The sequence below is a fragment of the Lepidochelys kempii genome, chromosome 5 (assembly GCF_965140265.1).
Source record: "Lepidochelys kempii isolate rLepKem1 chromosome 5, rLepKem1.hap2, whole genome shotgun sequence".
NCBI lineage: Eukaryota > Metazoa > Chordata > Testudines > Cheloniidae > Lepidochelys > Lepidochelys kempii.
Window position 1 is genome coordinate 37018495 of NC_133260.1, and position 16685 is coordinate 37035179.

The following is a 16685-nucleotide window of genomic DNA, read 5'->3' on the forward strand; positions in this document are numbered from 1 at the left end:
TTAACATTGTACACATTGTTTTGGAAGAGTTGTATCGCCTTTCAGCAACTTGTAGATCAAAACTGCCCCCTATGAGGAAGATTTGGGGATGGTGGGGGGGGAGGGGGAGTGCAATCTCTGCATCCCAGTACACAGGGAGGGGAGGGCTGGAAATATCCCCATGACAATTTCTCTCTAACACAACCCTTGGGGTATGTGGGGGTGGGTCGGTCCATTGGCTGGACATTTTCTTCCAGCCCGAGTTCAGCAAAGCCCTTAAGCATGCACCTTATATTAAGTGTGAACTGAACTGCACCTCTAATCAACAAAGCATTTTGAGCACATGCTTAAAGTTAAGGAGGTGCCTGAGTCCTATTGACTTCAGTGTGACTTAAGTATGTGTTTAAAGTTAAGCACATGTTCAAATGCTTTTGTGAATTAGGGCCTGATAATTAGTGCCCCCAGCTGCAGGGAATCAGGAAGGACTACTAAATAGAGCTGGGAATTCAGTCTGGAGGGAGAGACTGCAGAGAAGTCCCAGGAGAGAGGAGAGTTCCCTTTTCCTGGGAAGGGCCTGGCAGAGGCAGGACTTCCCTGCAGGTAGGAGACCGCACAGGGAGCAGGGTCAGGCTCCTGTGGGTAAAAGCCCAAAGATGGGGCCAACAAGGAGCAGGCGGACCCCTATTGGAAGCTGCCAGAGTCTCAGGGGAAGGGGCACAGTGAGGGAAAACCTTCTAAGACAAGAAGCAACAGAGGAAGAACTCTGCAGTGGCAGGTTAGGCTCATGTAAGGAAAGGCCCTGGGTCAGTAAAAAATCTTCAGTCGAGCCAAAGAGGGGCAGAAGAGTTGTTAGCCCAGCAGAAATGGGAACAGCCAGGAGCAGCATGGCTGAAGAGGCAGACCTAGCTGCTTAACACTGGCTCCATGGGCCAGAACCCAGAGTAGAGAATGGGCCTGAGCTCCCCTATCAGCCTCTGAGGAAGGGGCACACAAGCCCAGCTGCAGCAGCAAGGTAGGTTCCTGTAAGGAAGGGCCTGTAAGAACACTTCAGTGGAGCCCAAGAGGGGCAGGAGCATTATTTAGCCATTTAGCTTTGGACTTTCAGTTGGACCTCTAGTTACCCTGGAAGGGGACTGAATTTTCTGTGACTTGGCCAAGAGGGGTGAGCCATGGAAGGACCCTACAAGAGGCAGCGGGCCTGCAGCAGCTGCTGGAGATGAAGACCCCTTGCAGTATCGCACCTGGACACATGGGGGCACTATAGGGTGGTGAATACACTATCATAAAAGGCCCTGGTGTTTTCATGAGTATTGTATGCAAATCCTGCCCTGCTGCTTGCATGGGGAGGAAATGGCTCAATAGACCCTCCCAGTCTCCTTGTGTATTAGTGCACTGCAGATTTTAGCCCTGAATGAGCTGATTTTATGCATGACTATCTCACTAGTAAAATAAAACAAATGACAGACATGCCAGAATAGCAGCCTCTTGGCATCTCTGCTGTACCATTATGTTCCTTTCCATATTGTTATCAGCAACGTAAATCTTAACATTTTGATGTAGGTTGTGCTAGAGGAATCTAAGCAAAATAAAGCTGTGTGCATGCATGTGCCCCTTTTCCTCTTAGTGACCCAGTATGTACAAAACAAATGAGTCTGCGTGGTGATATCAGCTCAGGCGCCTGAGATGATACCATCACGAAAACATGAATTATAATTTATTATTTGTATTAATGTAGCACCCAGGAGCCCCAGGCACGGACCAGGACCCCCTTGTGCTAGTCAGCCCCTAACGAGGTTTGAATCTGCTTTGTGGAAGGACCTTTAAAAGGGAAAAAAAGATATATATTTTTTTATTAACCTGTTGTACCATGGCTTTGATTTCTTCCCCTGTGTATTCAGTCATTCTTTCTTCTCTGTGGTTTTTGATTTGTATTGGTTCATAGTCAAGGCATCTTAACCATAAATCTAGGTCTCTCAACTAAAACTATTTCCGATATCTTCTCCCTCTCCACCCTGGCGCACAGACCTCTAAGCAAAAAGTCACATAAAATCACTCTTTAGTCAAATAAATCTCCCTGTCTCATAGCAAAGGAACAGATGATCACAGAGCCTATTCTGGCAGTCTTCTTTTGAGTCTCTCTTATAACAGAGTTTGGGAATTTTTTCTTATTCCTGAAAATAGAGGAAAAGGCTTCCCATAAAAGCCTGACTGTAGCAATGAACGTTCCTTAAATTTAATGTTAGCCAGATCCTCAACGGTGTCTAGGCCCCGAACTCTCTCTGATCTCAGTGGGAGTTCAGCACCTAAATACCTTTTGGGGATTTGGGCCCTAGAGTATATTTGCTCGAAGAGTAGAGGAAACATAGTAGCAGCTATTATTCCTATTCTTGGAGGCAGATTCTGCCTAAAATTCACTGTATGTGACCTAGGGCTGGGTGAGTGACGGAAGAAAGTGATTAAAAATCAACGGACATTGTCACAACGTCCATCAGCCCTGCTGTTTTCTTCAGTTCATGGTGAAAGAAGAAATTGGGCTGAGTAGCAGCTTTTCTTAAACTATTTCCTAGAAGTGTGCAATAGGGCTCGTTTGGAAACTAACATCTCCCCCCCCCCCAGTCTTTTGGCTACAAATCCTTGACATCGAATAGCTGTGTGCAGAGGACGTCATTGCCCCACGCAGCTCTCATGCAGGTACTAGAGCAAGACTTATTGGTGCATATCCTATTGTAACAATGCTTTGTCTTTTGACATGTGTTGTGTGTATTCAGTGCCCCTGAAAAGTGTCAATTGGACATCCTCCGTGAATGAGGTCGTCGTGCCGAAGAGAGCACTGTTAATGCAAGCTTCATGACCCTTTCTGTGCTACGGGTGTGCTTCCATTCTGACCAATAGGGCGACTCCAGGGGTGAGACGATACTTGAACAAGTTAAGGAATGAATGCTTTCCCATTATTTGACTAGACCGGGGCAGGTGGCCTAAAGGAATTACTAATATAATTAAAATCTTGTGTTATTTCACACATTAAAAATCTCTACCTTTGCAAATTGTTCAGCTAGACTACATATTTATGTGGATAAAGAGAAGATTCAGGATTTTTATGGTGGCAGGGGTGTAAAAGCAGAAAATGAGCAGTATAGTGTGGAGGAAATACTGCCACTTACTGTAAGGCACTTTCCTATAAAACCATAACATAAACTTAAAGGCTGGTGGTTTTTAAGTATGTTTATTTAGGATGCTGAATATTGCATGTACGGTAATTATACTGTGTGATAGAGGGATGCCATAGTTACTTCACAACTTCTTGAAATGGTAAAATCAATTTGTATACCAATCCTTTATAGATAGGGTTCTCTTGCTTATTAAACAACAGAGCCTGACTCGTTGGGTTGCAGTAGGGGGTCAGGGCTCTGGTTGGGGGTGCAGGCTTCTGGGTGGGGCCAGAAATGAGGAGTTCAGGGTGTGGGAGGGGGCTCTAGGCTGGGACCAAGGGGTTCGGAGGGCGGAGGGTGGGGGAGGGATCAGGGCTGGGGCAAGGGTTTGGGGCAGGGGAGAGGCTCAGGGGTGCAGGCTCTGGGAGGCCCTTACCTCAAGCGGCTCCCAGAAGCAGCAGCATGTCCCTTCTCTGGCTCTTACACGGAGGCATGGCCAAGCGGCTCTGCACGCTGTCCAATCCACAGGTACCTCCCCTGTAGCTCCTATTGGAGCGCTGGAGAGGGCCATTGGATTGGGGCCATTGGAGTGTGTAGGAGCCAGAGGTGGGCCATGCTGCGGCTTCTGAGAGCCACGTGCAGCAGCCCCTGACCCTGCTCTCCGGCTGGAATGCCAGAGTGCCGGAGCGGGGCAAGCCCCAGACCCCGCTCCCCAGCAGGAGCTCGAGGATCAGTTTAAAATGGCTGGTGGGCCGTAGTTTGCCCATCCCCGATCCAGACTGTAGCATGTAACTCGTTTGCATGTGCAGATGAGATTTTTGCATGCACCATTTTTGCATACACACCCATTGACCCTTTTTTTGAAAATGTGGTCCCGTACTCTTTAAGGATGGGAAGAACTACAGTAATGACCTCTTTTGTTCTTTGTATTTTTTCCAAGCATGCAATGAAATGCTTGCCTCTAGGGGTCACTGATGCATAAGGGTTTGAGAGGCAGAAAAGGTCAAGAGAAGATTTGGAAGGATTGTACATGAGCAAGTTGTGAGTGAAAGGAAATATTAGCCAAGTGAATAAGATTTTGGATTAATTTTGCAACCAAGGAACAAATAAGTAAATTCAGAGTTAATTCACTTTTTCGGCATGCAGTTAGCCAGAGAAAATGTTTAAAGAAGCCATAGAGATTGAGCTATTCTCTGGCTGATAGTTTGAGAGGCTAATCAGTCAAAGCACAAGCAAAACTAGTGCTATGTAGTCAGAAAGTTAATGTCCTTCTCTACACAAAAGTGATCCGAGGAGCTTTTTCCCAGTGCCAACACCCCAGGAATCAGGGTGAAGTAATGTACCATTAACCCCTAGAGAACAATGAAACCCGGGGAGGATCTCCTAGCCCCCAGGACTCCCACGTAACTTTGTTATATTTTAAAATCAGATTTGATTTAGTGAGCAAGTCTGAAATCACTTTCCCCTTTTGTCCAGGTTCCCCACATTGATGCTTGGAACTGCAGTGTTGTGGGTGGGCAGCTTGACTATCTCTACACTCAGAAATACTGCAGCATGGGAAAAGGCAAACTCATTTGTATGGTCTCTTCAACTCTCCACACCTCCATAGGTGACTTGGGTGCAGGGTTGGTTTTCTGGGTTTTTTTTTTGTCCCCCTCAATAAGTCAGCATGCTGTGAAGGCAGAATTCATGGTCATCAAGGGCTTGTCTGGCTCAGCAAGCTGAGGATATCTTTTGCTCTAAGGTGGGATCCTTGCCTATTAAACTGTTCACAACACACTTGCATCTTATAATGCTGTGCAAAAAATTCCTGAGAGATGAGAAAAACTACTGAGGACAATATACTGATCTTTGCACACACAAAAGTATTAATGGAAAAAATTAACATGGCTAAAAGGGTTCAGACAAGTCCTGTGTAGATTGCAATTTGTGAGGAATGGTTCCATTGTCATTTACCATTACTTTATTATTTTAATTTATAAGCTAATTTCATCTCCATAATAAATTTCCCCTTTACAGTCCTAAAATTCTGCTATAAAATAGAGCTCCATAGCTCAACCACAAATGTATACATGTTGTTGGAAACTCTAGGATGTGCTGTGGGATACCATTGGTGGTGAATGATTGTCTCTCCCCATTGACCTGGGTGTAGCCAGCCAGCCTTTCACAGCATTGTTCCTGATGTACTTTGAGCTTTGCAGATAGGAATTCCTTTACTGAAACCTTCCCAGTGTTGAAATGCTAACTTACAGCTAACCCGTCAGGAACTCCCCTTTTCCTTGCTTCTTCCTGAGAGCTCCTCCAGCACAGGACTGATTACCTTCAATCAGCAATTCTGCTGGGCTTTGCTAAAATGTCCCCTAGACAATATTAGAACAATATAGAAAAATTAGTGTTGATTTTTTTTTAAATGAAGTTTTAAAGTGCTGACTATGTTGCATCCTATCCTTTCTTTAAATGGTGCCTTACACATTAAGGTCCCAACAATTAGCTTTCTTTTCATCACTTTGTTTATATTGCTAAATTTCTGTGTGCACCGTACATCCTCAAAGAACAGATGATTGTAGCCACTGAACTCAGAATACTGATTTAACTAAACAACATGGGCTGTAGTGATACGGAGTTCTTAATTTTGTGATGGCCAGACACCATGGACATTTTTATAGAGAAACATTTAATTTAAAATGCTATCTAAAGCCTCAGCTCTTTAAGTCTATATAATTTAAAAATAAAAGTAGAGAGCATTCTTTAAAAATGTATGTAGGGTTCTTTCTAGGTAAGTGCACAAGTAAATATACACATAAAATGCATAGATGAACATTTGGATTTTAGGTTATGGTGGTATTCTCTATACAGTGACAAACATATGAATTTTCTGCTGTGCTGTTGCACATGGAAAAGTCCACCAAGGTTGGTGCAGAATTTTATTGTGCGAGTAGGTTCCCGTGTATTTGATGCAGGGAAATATGTAGTTACTTATACAGGGTCCAGTCCTACATGATGTTTTGCATCTCCTGTTGAGAACTGAGGGTGTTTTTGCATTGCTTGGAAAGCACTCAGCCCCTTGCAGCATCAGGCCCATCCTGAATAAATAACAAGAAGACAGCTTTGTAGATATGGCTGGAGGTGGTATTAGTTTGATGTTATAGTTGTTTGTCTTTGATAATTTGCATGTTACAAGCAACTCTTTTGACTATACCCCAGTGCTCCTCACTCTGGGGTTGGGACAGTTTGATGCAAGGTGTTGTCTGTTTAATCTGTCTCATATTATTGAGCTGCATTGCAAATTCTAGCTTTTTCTCTTGAGTCATAATGCATTTCCTTGCTGCTGCTAACAGTCTGAATAAATGTCCTTGCGGTTGGTGAGGGAAAGGGGGGCTGGGCGGGCCATGGAAAATCTCCCATAACAGGCATACACAGGCTGTGATTTTTTATTTATTTTTTTAATCAAGTGTGTGTCAAAGGTTTTCTGTAAACTTTGCTGTATGTGTGACCAAAAGCTTTGGGTTTCTGGACAGTCCAAGACAATTTGTGGGTCCTACAGTATTTGCCAATATCTGCTCCAGCAGATGCTGGAGTTGTGTAAATTCATTTGGCTGGCAATTATGGTGGCATACTAGGTACATGGATTAGCATTTTTGTTTGTTGATGAAGTCTATAGGTTTGACTCTTACTATTGTAAACAACAAGTTATACTAGGGTAAAACTGGTGTAGGTGAACTCAAAATCAGTCACAAGCCTGGTCTGCACTACTAAGTTAGGTCAACATAAGTCACCTTGTGTCAACCTATTTGTGCATATGTCTGTACTCGAATTTGTCTGCATCCAATGAAAGCACCCTGTTGCAGCAATGCAATAAAATCACCTCCCCAAATATTGTGGAGCCATGGTTGGCCTAATGAGGTTGACACAGTGCAAGAGTAGATACTACATGGCCTGTGTCAACACTAACAGTCCTCCAGCAGCTGTCCCACAATGCCCCATTCCCTATGATGATGACTGCTCTGGTCACAGTTGTAAACTCCACTGCCTAGGGGTCACAGAAGCTGGATGTCCCCTACTCCCTGTGTGCTTTGGAACTGCCTTTTCCTGATTGCCCACTTAGCAGCTCACCCTTGTTGTGTGGAACTGCCCAACTGACCATGCTGGTTCCACTCACTAGTGGTGCTCCTGCCTGGAGAAGACAGAAGGTACTGGATGTCTTGGGCCTGTGTGGAGAAGAGGCTGTGCAGGCAAGGCTATGGACCAGCCATAGAAATGTGGACATCTATGAACAGATTGTGTGGGGATCAGAAGCAATGCTCTATGAAAGCAAAGGAACTTCACCAAGGATACCACAAGCCAGGGTGGCCAATGATAGATCTGGTGGTGTCATACAAACCTGCCATATCTACAATGAGCTGCGTGGCATACTTGGCGGAGACCCCACCAGCACCCTGCAGACCACTATGGATGCCTAGGAGGAGCCTGAAACTCTGCTGTGAACAGTGAGGAGGAAGAGTGGGAGGAGACACCATGGGGGACTCCAGCCATGCACAAAGCAGGCCTGTTAGACTCCACCCTAGTTTAGCCAGTCCTGTCAGGTGAGTGCAGATGAGCCTGATGAAGAAGAAGGGAACTCAGGTAAGTGTGCATAGGCATTTTTCCATGTAATCTTTACATTTTAAGATGGGGCCCAGCCACAAGTTAGCAAGACAAAGGTATTGACTTTTTATTGCGTTACTCATGCAGAGCAAGAAGAGGTAGAGCTACGAATAGTAGAGAGATAATTGTATAGGTGGAGTTTTGGGGACTCTTTCATTTGGGGAGGCTTACGCAAGCACCGGAAGCTCCCTAGAAGTGTGTGTGGACGGGGGGAGGCCACTGGCGCCCACACTGTGGCCTCGCCTCTTTCCCCTGAGGCTCCCCCTGCCCACAGCTCACTCCTCTCTGCCCCCTCCTCCCCTTGCTTTAAGGCAGGAAAAAAATGGGAGGTCATAGCCCTCCCACTTGTAAAAGTGAGGGGGCCATGACCCCCTGGCTACCCTTGTTCCGGTGCCCCTTAGCTGAGTTGCTCTGAAATCAGCATGCACAGTAGGAGGAGGAGTCCAACAGCTGGGCCAGCCCGTGAGAGGCTGTGCATGCTGATGCCAGAATAACTCAGCTAAGGGGCACTGGAATGGGGGGGCATGGCCCCATCAGTTTAAAAAGGGGGGTGGAGAGGAGCAAGTGGCAGGCAGGGGGTTCTGGAGAGAAGAGGCCGAGTGGGGACGGGAAGAGGCCAAGTGCGGGTAGGGCCACGGTTCAGGTGCTTCTGTCCCCCCCATCCCCTCCATTTCCAGGGCTTTTCCAACAGTGGTGCTCAGAAGAAAGTGGGCCAGCGCGCTTCCAAAGGCAGGTGACCCATGCCATATCCAGCATTCCTTGCCCCCTGCATGGCTCGCCTTCTTTGGGGAGGCTTAGCCTCTCCAAACCTCTTATACGCGCCATCCATGGAGAGTTGGCATCTGCTTTTCATTTCCCTGTTGGGTTAGGGGGGGGGGGGATGACACCTGGAGCACCTTGTTTATGTACATTACGATGTCCTTTTTATCTACCTGAGAGATCTCGATGAAACTTCCATGGAGGTTCTCTGCAATCCTCTCTGAAAGGTTCTAGGGATAGCTGCCTTATTTCTTTCTCTGTGGTAGGACACTTTCCCGCACCACTCCACAATAGGTTCGACTGTCACCATTGCGGTATACAAGCTAGCGACAAGGGTTCTGGGTAGCTTTGAGATGACAGCAGGAGCTGTGTTCTCTGTGCCTTGTTACCCACAGGAGTTGGATAACAGCTAAATCCACCACCGCCTGTGGAAAACCATACCAGTATTCAGTGTCATTGCCCTATACATATACCCCTGGAATACAGACAAAGATTTTATAGCTTTTCCCCATCTTGCCCCTGTTGAGCAGTACTCACCATGGCTGGGACTGGAGAACAGGCCTGTGCTGAGGTGCTCCAAAGTTGAAGTGTCAGCGTTTCTTATTCAATGTGTTTATGTGAATAAGGGAGAAAGTTTTGAAACTTTTCTTTCCCTTTTTTTGCAACTGTAAAGCCAGTGGTACATCTCTGTCTGTCTTTATCAGCAGCTTCTGGCATGGCAGGCTGGAGGGGTTCCCCCTCCTAGGGCCAGTCCATAGGCAAACACAGCATATGCGGCTCTGTAGGGCACCCGAAAATTTGGGGCACCCTTGCGTCTTAGTGTCCACCCTCCCGCCTCTCCTTATCCCTGTTCTGAAACTTCCTGCAGGCTCCCACTGCAGCTGGCTGCTGCAACCTGGTGAGTCTTCCTCCGGAGGGGATCTGGAAAAAGCCTTCCAGCCTGCCAAACCTTCCAGCCTGCCAAACATCTGATGAAGTGAGCTGTAGCTCACGAAAGCTCATGCTCAAATAAATTGGTTAGTCTCTAAGGTGCCACAAGTACTCCTTTTCTTTTTGCGAACATTGAAACTGTTAAAGAGCCATTCAAGTGGTAATGAAGCCATTTAACAGGCATTTGCCAACCTCCAGGTATATATTTACTGACAAAAACTGTTGTGCATTACTGTAATATGTACTCAGAATGTGTTAGTCTATAGGACCTTGGTTTAAAATTTGCTTTAAAAATATTTCATTAGTGTGTTGCTGAAGATTATAAAATCACATCTCTAAAAAATCCTTGCATAGAATAGAAAAGGAGTACTTGTGGCACCTTAGAGACTAACAAATTTATTTGAGCATAAGCTTTCGTGAGCTACAGCTCACTTCATCCAACGAATGCATCCGATGAAGTGAGCTGTAGCTCAAGAAAGCTTTGCTCAGATAAATTTGTTAGTCTCTAAGGTGCCACAAGTACTCCTTTTCTTTTGCGAATACAGACTAACAGGCTGCTACTCTGAAACCTTGCATAGGATACTCTCTCCTAGGCCCTAAAACGCCTCCAGCCCACTCTCTCCCCTGTGCTGTAATCAGTCTGTATCACAGTGCCAAGGTACAAAAGCAAATGGCCTCATTGCTGATAACATTGCCATAGTGTCTTAAGAAAATTGTCTCATGCAATCTGTGTGTTTTTAGTGCTTCCAGAAGTACAGGGCCAATACTTCTACACCTAATGCTGTTTTCTTAGCCACTTTTCAAAGGAAGATAATTACTTTTCCCCACTGTATTTTGCACTGAATGCATCTGATGAAGTGAGCTGTAGCTCACGAAAGCTTATGCTCAAATAAATTTTGTTAGTCTGTAAGGTGCCACAAATACTCCTTTTCTTTTTGCGGATACAGACTACCATGGCTGCTACTCTGAAACCAATTACTTTTCCGTAACTTGATCAGATTGTGAATCAGGAGGATTTGCACTTAGCTGTGCATGTGTCTGACCAGCCTAAGAGGAAGAATTGCAAGGTGGCATGATAGTCATTAGGTACTTCTACAAGCCATCATTATGTGTGTGATTGGCTTCTAGGAATATGTTTTTTTAATGTATGTACCCCTAAATATGTGGGTGTGGCAGGCACATCCTTCTTTTTGAAACATTACCTTAGCCTAGAATGGGAAGGAGTGAATCTTCCATCATTATTAATGCAGCTGTGTCTCCTCACAAGAGATCTGCTTGCCTGATACATACTATTACTGGATTTAAAGATGCATCGGAAACTCTGACTTATTACATATCAGCCTTATAAAGATATTGCAGTACTGGAACCAAACTAGCTATCAGATTCTGGCATGCACTGCATCTTGTACTTTTAGAAGTTACTATATTTAAGGTGGTCTAGGAAAAAAGCAGCAATCTGACAAGTATTCCAAGTTTTTTTCTGCTGTATATTTTTATTTCCTTTCTTAGTTATATTTTATTTAAGTGAATTGTATTGAAGTCACTCACCTCCCTACCCACCCAAAATTAACCATTCTGTTATACATTTTGTTTTCAAATTTTAAAAAATCCCTGTTTGTATAACACAAGGCGAGTTCAAGTATAGTGGGGATTCTGCACACCTCAGGTGCCAGTTAAGCACTAACAGTGTATTCAGTGCTGTGTGAGACAGAAAACAAAATCAGACACAATGCACAGGGTTACTCAAAGGATAGCTTTGTTTTAGAGCATAGAGTTGTAGTTATTATTTAATGAGGGCGTGAGAGTTCTCATCTCAGATCTCAATTACTGCAACATCCTTTTCTGCGGCCTTGAAAAATGCCATGTTGCCTTGCTCGTACCAGTTCAGAATGCTGTTGCAAAGATCATTCTCCCAGCCCATCGCTTTGCCCAAGTCATCCCTCTCTTTGAATTTGTCCATCGGCTCCCCCTTCTCTATCACATTACTCCTGGGGACAGTCTGTGCCAAAACATTACAAATTCTGCAAAATTCTGCACATTTTATTTGTCAAAATAACACTACATAATCACACCAGCTTCAATTATTTTGGTAATTTATTTCAAAATACCTGTCAGCAAGTATGTCTATAACAATACAGACACACACAAAAATCGCCCCAGGAGTAGAGAGTTAAAGAAATCTCTATGGCAACCCAGTTCCTGTTTCTCTGCCCTCTTTCCCTTACCCCCACCCCGAGCCTGGCCACACCTCCAGCCAATACACCTGAACTTCCTTCCCCCACCCCAGGGCCCAGCCATGAGGCCCCCCAGCCCAGATACCAACCAACCCACCCACCCAGAGCCCAGCTGTGCCCCCCTCTTTCCCAGATACCCGCATGCCCTCCCCCTCCCCCAGAGCCCAGGGATCCAGAGTGAGAAACAGCCTGATGCTTGGGCCCAGGCTTGCAGGGAGTTTCCTGTGCTCCACCCTCAACTTTCCTCAGGGCATGCAGCTGCCAGGAACCCTGTAGCTCCATGTCCCTCCCCCCGGCAGTCTCTTCTATATGTGAGCAGGGCTCTGCCAGGTCCAGCAGCCTCTAGTGGCGGCTAGCAACACTGCAGCCCATTTCTGTGGGGGAAAGGAAATTCTGCGTGTACAACATTAATTTCTGCAAAATTCTGCATTGCAAGAATTCCCCCAGGAGTATCACATCAAACATAAGCTACTTGTCATCTCTTTCGAGGCCACTTGGGGCCTATTCTCACCCTACCTATCCACTCTTTCACTATCAAAATGTCAACTCCCGCCTCTGATCGGCCCTCAATGCCAGCCTCCATCACCCACTTGTTAAATTTTCAAACAAGCACCTTCACACTGTCTTCCATACTGCCTTCACCTCTGGGAGGAGCTCCTTGTAAACATTCACAAAGCTACATCTTTCTCCTCCTTCAAATCCCTCCTTAAAACTCTGCTTTGCTGTGATGCTCCTGGTGCTGGTTTCCTTAGGATCTGCTTTTAGTTGGAGCCTGTTGATAAATTCATAAAAATATGAATCATCTGAATCTTTAACCCCTCCTTGCTGTTTTCAAAATATGAATATTTTATCTTTGCTCAAATCCCTCTGTGGTCTTAGTGTGGGTAGCAGAATGTTGAAATGCCTTTCATCTGCTCTCTCTAGCATCGTGTTTGTTGTATAATGCAATACATACAGTTTTAAAATGTTTTTTGCAGCTCAGTTGTCATCTGGGAAGCAAATCTCATAAAAAGAAACTGAGATGTTGGAAGACTCATTGGGTCCCCACCCTTGCCCCCACGGTCCACTGATGTTGCTACCCTCTGAGAGTACTGAGTCCATCCCCAAAGATGTTTTTTCTTCAGTGGCTGTGAGCTCCATGAAGGAAATGGTGGGAGAAGGAAGGAAAAGGTGGAAGGAGGGTGACTCTTTTGATGATACGTTGGGGCTGCCACAACATTGGAGTGGCATTGACCTGACTCCAGGACTCTTGCTCACTTCATTAACTGGACGTTAAGGAATCTATGTCCGAATACTACAATGGGAGAGTTGAAGCAACTGCTCTACTAACCTCATTTTACTTTGCATTACATAGCAGGTATTTTCTGTGCCTGTATAGCTTCCCCTAGATCTCTGATGCTCTGCTAACAACTATCGCATTATCTTTCCTCTTGGCCTCTGTAAATATAGCAATGCGGTAGCACATTAACGTGTAGTTCTTCAGGCACCACAGGAATATTCTTATGAACAGCAGCCTTGCCAAATAAGCACTGACCCAATTCCTATGGACCATCCAGTCCACTATCTTACCTCTAACCAGGGCCAGTGCTAGAGACTTCGGAGGAAGACACAAGAAACCCTGCATGGGCAGATGTGGTGTAATTAGCCCTCCTGCCCCTGAAGGTCTCATTCTAATCCCCAACAGTGAGAGATTGGCTCAGACCCTGAAACACAAGGTTTTACATAACATATAGCATACAAAGAGTGACATTAACAGAGCATTATTTAGGTTGCAAAGACAAACATTTGGAAATTAGGGAATACCAGGTTTACAGCTGTCCATGCAGCCTTAATTCTGTCCCCTTGTGTCTCCATCCTGTACACTGAATGAGGACGGGAAACTGTGGAAAAATAGTATGTGATCATGTACATTAAGACTATACCATAGTGCAAACCAGCAAAGGGAAGCAGAAGTCTTGAGGCCGGTTGGGAGCTATGGACACTACAAATGGCTCAGTCTTCGGCAGAGGGGAGAGAGGGGGAAACTGATGTTAGCAGGATAACCAAAGGGCCTTAGAGGCTAGCTGCCATGCCAGGTTATACAATGCTTTGTTGTTGTTAATGGCCCCCGAAAGGGTCATTCTTTATGCTTTGTTTTTAAACATTGTTTAAAACCTTTAGAACTTAAACTCCCAGCAGTAAACACTTAGACAAACTCTTGCTAGATTCTTTTGGTTGACTTTGCCAGGTTATAGGCTCTTTGCCAAAGATACTCCAAACACAGACAACTATTTGGATTGTTCTGAGTTACCTTGACTGTAATTGAAAATTCAGTCATTGTCCTCGTTAGTCCCACCTGCAGGCTCATTCTAATTATATAAACAGTGGGTGTGTGGTCTTGTCTCATGTGAATCAAATATTCTTTCCTGCACATCTGTCTGGGAATGAAGTAAGTGTCCTAGGAAAGTCAGGGGATGGCAATGCAATCTTGACTCAAGAGGGTGGCACTTGTATCCAGGCATGACAGAAAAACACAATGGAGGTTTGTTGCTAGGAGAAAAAACCCATTGTCAGCATTACACGTTTCCTCAGAACAGTGTATTAGGAAACGAGGCATCACAGGATAAGCAGACAAAAGGCAGTTATTGGAAGAACCAGAGGCTGGAGTTGATCCCTCAGAAGGTGTCATTTTTATCATCTCATTCCCACAGCCGAGTTTATATTTCTCATTTTGTTTTTTCCCCTCTCTGTAATGAAAGCACAACACACACACAGAAAACAAAATATGTTCAGTAGTGTTTGAGGCAAACCTGCAGCCTGATCTATGTTCAAGATAACATTTTGCAAGGTAATTTCACAAGCCAGCATCAAAAGGATTTGAGAGCTGCAAGAGTGTACAAGGCAAAGGATATGTTATCTTTTCCATGGAGAGGCTTCCGTGGTGTTGATGCCTAAGGGTGGTCTGTTGGGTAGCTGTGACTGAGGTGAGCCCCTGGTCATATGGCTTCAGTGCTGCCATGGGGATGGGGTGTCAGAAGTGCTGTGCAGACACAGGGCTTCCATGCAAATGGCCCCAACCTCCCATTGATAACCTTGGGTCCTGTATGGATCTCAGGAGGTGTCTGGGGATTTGGGGGCCAGTCCTGAAGACTTTTCCACCTGCTAATGGAATCCCAGCTGCCAAAGGGGATCCTCATGAAGAGATCTTTGCCAAGATTTCCTCTCCCTGACCTTACTACTTCCAATTTTGTCCTAGAACAGATTGGGCCATCCATCCCTAAAATATCAAACCTCCAAATGTAGAATTCTAGCCCTGGACTTTGGGGCAGTTTGACTTTGGCTCCAGTTCTGGGTCAGCATGTTGTGACTCGGGCCCATTTATAGTCCTGAGTTGAATTAATTTGTTACCGCGTGGGACAAGAAAGGAAGAGAAAATTTTTAAAAAATCAAGTGTTTTTGTTAATCGAGTCAGACTTTATAAAGAGGTCTTCCTTGATGGCAGCCGTCTGTCCCTCTTCATCCTATAGAACCAACACCCTCTTGCAGGGTGGCTGACCTTTCGGGGAAGACTGCTCCAGCCCCACCTGTAGCACATCTAACTTGCCTCTCCATATGGAGAAAATGAGTAATGTCACACGACAGGTGGGTCACATTTCTAACTCAGGCCTTTGGGGGTAGATAAGAGAAGCTGTGAAGGTAAGGGGAGAAGAGGCCTTAGGTCCTCTCAAGAGAAGGAAAGGAGACATCAGGTAGGAAATATACTGCTTGATAAGGAGCAAAAAGGTAGTGTGAGCAGCATATAGACCTTTCTCCGCTCCCAGGGACAGGGCCTGGGCAGTGCAGCAAGCCAGTACCACCCGCAAGCCTGGGGTGTAGGGAACAAGTTGGCTAAAGATTAAGCCACAGTTTTATTTTACTTTTGAACTCTGTTAATAAGCCAGACTTCAAGGGAGGGCTGGTAGATATGTGAAAGCTTTTGAGTTATTTAGAAGTCCAAAGGAGAAACTGAGGCATCAGCGAGCAGGAACTTAGGCAGAGTAAAGCAGTGTGACACACACCTTCACAATAAGGGGGCCCTAATTGACCAAGCAACAATGTTTATCTCTGTTCAAATGTTACACAATTCTAACCAAGAAAAATAGCTTTCCTTGTCTCACCCTATTGAACTGGTGCTCTGAACCCTAAGTGAGGGGTTACTGCTGGTGAGGGGCTAAGTCCCCTTCTAGAAACACACTCCCATCACAGCTGGCTGCTGTCCTTTTACCAATGTTTATTCTGGGTAGAGAAGGATCACTTCTGTAGAGAGAGCAGAGTCCACTTTCATTTATTCTACTTTTCTGTCTCTGACTGAGTTTCAAGGTCTACAAACTCCAAGTGACTGGCTGAAAGGATTACCAATCCTGAGATGGATGTCGTTTCCATAGCTGTATTTTTGGGGCGTGTTTGAAGTCTTTGTATGTATGCTGTTATACTGAGATGTTGATAGGTGTCTGGTAAATGTCCTATTTGATGGATGGGCTGGCTGGCTTTGAACAGTAGTCTTTATTTTATGATTTATTGGGGATCTGCTGCCTGGCAGGTTGTTAAATTCCACAAGTTCTTTCAGTTTTATTAGTCTTTCTTAAATTTTTCTTTATTCACATTTAAGTTTCCTTGGGAATCTGTAAGGCGCAAAGTGGTGTTTGATTGTGGATTGCATTTCATTTCTTGACAGAATTGTTCTTCTGGCAACACTGCTCATTTGATTATCTTCTTTATTTCATCTACATTGTTATCACACTTACGATGTGTTCTGTATTTTCAGCATGTTCACTGTTGTGCTTTTATTGACTTGCAAAATGGTTAATACCAAGTCATAGAAATGTGGGGCTGGAAGAGACCTTGAGAGGTCATCAAGTCCAGCCCCCTGCACCGAGACAGGATCCAGTATATCTAGACTATCCTGAGAGGTGCTTGACAAGTCTGTTCTTAAAAACCTCCAGTGATGGGGATTCCACATCCTGCCTTGGAA